Here is a 5074-nt window from a genome sequence, read left to right on the forward strand (position 1 = left end):
GACTGCTTTTGGTGTAAAGAGATTGGTGTCGTGGCCGAAAGGGCCGCTGCACCATTGTATATCAACATATGGACCTACCACAACACATATAGTATGTATGTAGTTTTAAAATTTAAATAAAATTTCAAATTTTGGAGTAAATTTTATACGGCAAATAGGCACATTTTACGTTATATAATTTTATAAGCAGATATGCAGTAATCGCTATGAGACTCGTCCGTCCCAAAAGATTTTGCGTTCGCGTCTTGAGCGCTTGTCAGAGGCGTACTTAAGTCATAAAGCCGAGATTAGCGGCTTACGTCGCTGGCTAATTGCCCTTTCGTAATAGCCGACAAGACTTTAGTCGTTGAAAATAATAGATTATAATAATTGAAAACATCGCGAGGAACCCTGCATATGTCTGCAAATAAATTCAAAGGTGTATGTGAAGTCCCCAATCCGCATTGGGCTAGCGTGGGGACTATAGCCCAAGCCCTATGACTAAATAGATTCAGAAACGAATTTTAAATAATATAATATCAACTATCTTTAAATAGGCCAGTTACATCCAAACACTCATTGACACGACTCTAATGCCGCGTGCCCGCGTGGGACGTAATGTAGGTAATTATGAAAATCAGAACCTATGTATACTCGGCACTTTATTATTGACGGATCTCAAGAATAACTTTATCCCCGGGTCAGAATGGCCAGCGTTTTACAAAGCCGTCTTTACATTCGTGTCTTTTAAGCTTGTGATGCTGTATTTCATGCATACATATTTTATTGTTGTTCCACTTATTGAATTGAATCTAAAATGTAGGTACGAGTAATTAGGTATAAGATATGCGGTGCGCAGGTTTGAAAGTGCTATTTGGTATTAAAATTTTGTGTCTTAATTAGGCTTAAACTCGATAACAACCTCACGATTAATCGGCTTGTTCTAAGCTTATTGAGATAACGTTAATACTATTAATAAAATATCCTATTAATTAGATTAAACCTGTATTGTCCTAAAAATTCTGGGTGAAAATAATGAGAAAATATGTAGGTCTAAAAATATGTTATACAAAAAATATCTTGTTATAAGACGATGATGTCACTAACTGTATAAAATTAATGCGGAATAGCAACAGAGCCAGAATTTTCAACAATAATTTAATGTAAATTAAATACCTAGAGTCTCTCATGCGTAAAATGCACACGAAAATATAAAACCAACGTTCAATACGAACCTTTTCAGCCAGTAATTTGGAAACTCCAATTACGTGATTTGCGTATCAATTTTTTACCATTACAAAGAGGCCGGGCACGGGGCCGGACGGGGCCGAATGAGGCCGGATGAGGTCGGATCCGGAACGGATCGATGACAAGTGGCTGGTGAAATATCAGTGTTAAATCGGACGATTATTGTGAAAGCTTTTTAAAATTTGCACGTGGTTCTGGACATAAGAGTTGGGCGTTTCGTCTACTTTTCCGAAATATTTTAGTTAAGTATCTTGTTCCAATGCTTGCTGGTATATAGTGACATACGATTCATGTTAATGTCATAAATTATAAAAGAAAAAACACATTTGCATAGTCTCAACGTTATAAAGTCAGACCAAGAAGAGTCTGCAGCGGATTTGATAGCCCACGCAGTGCACGTGTTATTTTAAACGTCTAACTTCTATGAAATTATGACGTATAAATAACAGTTACACTGCGTGGGCTATCAAATCCGCTGCAGACTATTCTTGGTCCGACTTTATTTGATAACGAACTCACGGACTTTAATTGTTGTTTTTTTTACATTGGAAAGTTCGTACCATTAATATTGACACTAAAATTAGTTTGAATCTTAGATGGATAAACAATTAATGTCCGTACCTACACAAAATCATTTTTAGAGCGTCACGGATAGGGGCCCACTGATTAACAGTCCGCCGGCCGGTATCGGCCTGTCAGTTGTTCGGAACTGTCAAAATTTTGTTCTAACTGACAGGCCGATACCGTCCGGCGGACTGTTAATCAGTGGGCCCCTGGAACCATAATTTAGCAACCTTCACCAATAGGAGTTTTGTCCGAAGAATGTCAAGTTCCGGCGGTTCCGCGGCCGGCTCCCTGACACTGCGGAGTTGCGAACTGCATCGCAGCCATAATTGTGTGTTTTAGTTATATATAAGATATATTTTAATATGTATGCTAGTTTTAAGGTATTTATTTATCTAATAGGCCAATAGTTGCCTGAAAATAAATATTTCCATTTCATTTCATAATAAATTTACAGAATCCTTGTTGCAGTCGCTGCGTTCAAGATTTACACCACACCCCAAAACAGCTATACATTATGGCAGCGAAATTGTAGCAGATTACTCATCGCCAGGAGTTTTGTTTCGTGAATCCTCACCGCCGACAGGCAGGATTGGAAAAATGCTTAATGGCCGTCGTAATGGAACGCGGAGATTACGTTGTTAGTTGGAAATTTGTTGAAGAGTAATGTGAGGTTTAGGAGCTATCAACATATTCATAAGGCTTCTCAAGTAGCATTCATTATGGCTGCTACTTTTTACTGAGATTTTTTGAAGTGAAAACTTCTTTAGCGGCGCTGTGCACTTTTTGTGATGGGGAAAAAATGTTAAACTCGCGACAGGTCGCGTGACCGTAAGATTCGTAAGACGTAAGACGGACACGTGACCTGATCGAAAAACTGTTACAATGTCATTGAGTTTTCACTTCTGCCGGCACTCCCGGAGTGCAACCCGTTGGACGATGACGATGAATCGCCTGATGGTAAGCGAATGGCGTCGCCCATGGACACTTGAACCACTATAGAAGTTGTAGTGTAGTAGTAGATAAGGCATTAAGTTGAAAACATTTTAATTGAAGATTAATGTTTCCAAAGTTTCCAAGGTATTCTTTAACTGCAAACTGACTTAACAAGACAGTTTGAAATACTATCATAATTATTATAGTACACACCCGCAGTTCTACATCTCCAAATAGTTAGTATTTTCCCGAAGAAATTTCACAAATTACGTATTAAGTACCTATCTGTTATATTTGAAGAGTAGCCCCTCAAATTATCGAGTGTTTCGACTGAGGTGGAGTTGAGAGATATTCTTGGAATAAAAAAGTATTTTCAAATCGATCCAGCCGTCTGTGAAACGAGTGACATACAAAGATCCTACTCTCAAGCATACTGAAAATTCCTGGAACTGGCCACTTAGAAAAAATATGTAGAAAAAACCGGGCAAGTGCGAGTCGGACTCGCGCACGAAGGGTTCCGTACCATAATGCAAAAAAAGGCAAAAAAAAACGGTCACCCATCCAAATACTGACCCCGCCCGACGTTGCTTAACTTCGGTCAAAAATCACGTTTGTTGTATGGGAGCCCCACTTAAATCTTTATTTTATTCTGTTTTTAGTATTTGTTGTTATAGCGGCAACAGAAATACATCATCTGTGAAAATTTCAACTGTCTAGCTATCACGGTTCGTGAGATACAGCCTGGTGACAGACAGACGGACGGACGGACGGACGGACAGCAGAGTCTTAGTAACACCCTTTGGGTACGGAACCCTAAAAATGTGGCCCACGTAATACGTCGGAACTTTGCCCTGATGGATCAGTCTATAGAAGTCCTACAGCAGCCGAAGATTTATATCAATCATTTTTAAGAGCATCCTGTGAGTTATCAGTACCTGCCCAGCTCAGCGGTCTACCCAACTAAGATATCAAAACGCGACTCGAAATGATACGCAATAAACATTTATATATTTCTAATGATGACGGTCTCGTAGCCAAGTCGGTAGTGACCCTGCCTACGAAGCAGGAGATCCCGGGTTCGAATCCTGGTAAGGGCATTTATTTGTGTGTTTATCACAAAATATTTGTTCCTGAGTTACGGATGTTATCTATGTATATAAGTATTTATAATTTATTTACTATCTCACAACATAATGATTACACTGTACCTACAAATCTCACAAAAAATAAATCACACTTAAAACTAATTACTGCTACTTAAATCTAACCTTAAAAATAGATAAAACTGAAACATAACTATATATAAAAAATCTCCCTCAACTCACCCGCTTCCGGGAAACTATCCAAAATGCGGGCGACTATTTATAATAATTACATACATATTATATATTATATCGTCGTGTACTAACCACAACACAAGCCATAATATTGAGCTTACAGTGAGACTAGCTTGATCTGTGTCAAATTTTCCTATAATATTTATTTATTTAAGTATGTCCATATTTAATTTTAGTTGTATTTTTTTGCCGAGTGATGTGACGAGCGATGTGCGTCTAGGAGCCATCAACATATTCATAAGGCGTTCCTTCACAAGCGGCGCTGATTGCGTCTTGTACTGTGGGAGACCAGAAACCGCTACACGTTCCGCTACACCTTCATTTTAAGTACATTTTAAATTCCACGGGAAAAAATACCATCGTACTGAAATAGGGATCGAAATAGTGACCTTACGACTCCGAACGTTTTTGAAAGTTAGACTTATGTGTACATTATTATACATTTTAGGCGAAAGTAAAGAAAAATAATTAACTATATCTCTAGAACACAACAATGATTTAAACTTTCACTATTTTTACCATTATACCTACCTCTAAAACAATTAGAATTGTGTTTTTTGGTACACATTAAAAGGTATATAAGCTCTGAAGTTCGTGATCAGAATTGGGCTAACAGAGACCAAAATCTTAGCACAAAACGAGACGTGCCCAACAGTAGGATATAAGGACAATAAAACTCTTCATAGGCAACCAAAAGCAAGCGCAAGCGCTGCGGAAGCGCTGGTGGCCTAGCGGTGAGAGCGTGCGACTTGCAATCTGGAGGTCGCGGGTTCAAACCCCGGCTCATACCAATGAGTTCTTCGGAACTTATGTACGAAATATCATTTGATATTTACCAGTCACTTTTCGGTGAAGGAAAACATCGCGAGGAAACCGGACTAATCCCAATAAGGGGTTAAGGGTTGGAAGGTCAGATGGCAGTAAAAATTAGTGTCTACGTCAAATCATGGGATTAGTTGTCAAGCGGACCCCAGTCTCTCATGAGCCGTGGCGAAATGCCGGGAAAACGC

This window comes from Cydia fagiglandana, chromosome 22 (assembly GCF_963556715.1).
Source record: "Cydia fagiglandana chromosome 22, ilCydFagi1.1, whole genome shotgun sequence".
NCBI lineage: Eukaryota > Metazoa > Arthropoda > Insecta > Lepidoptera > Tortricidae > Cydia > Cydia fagiglandana.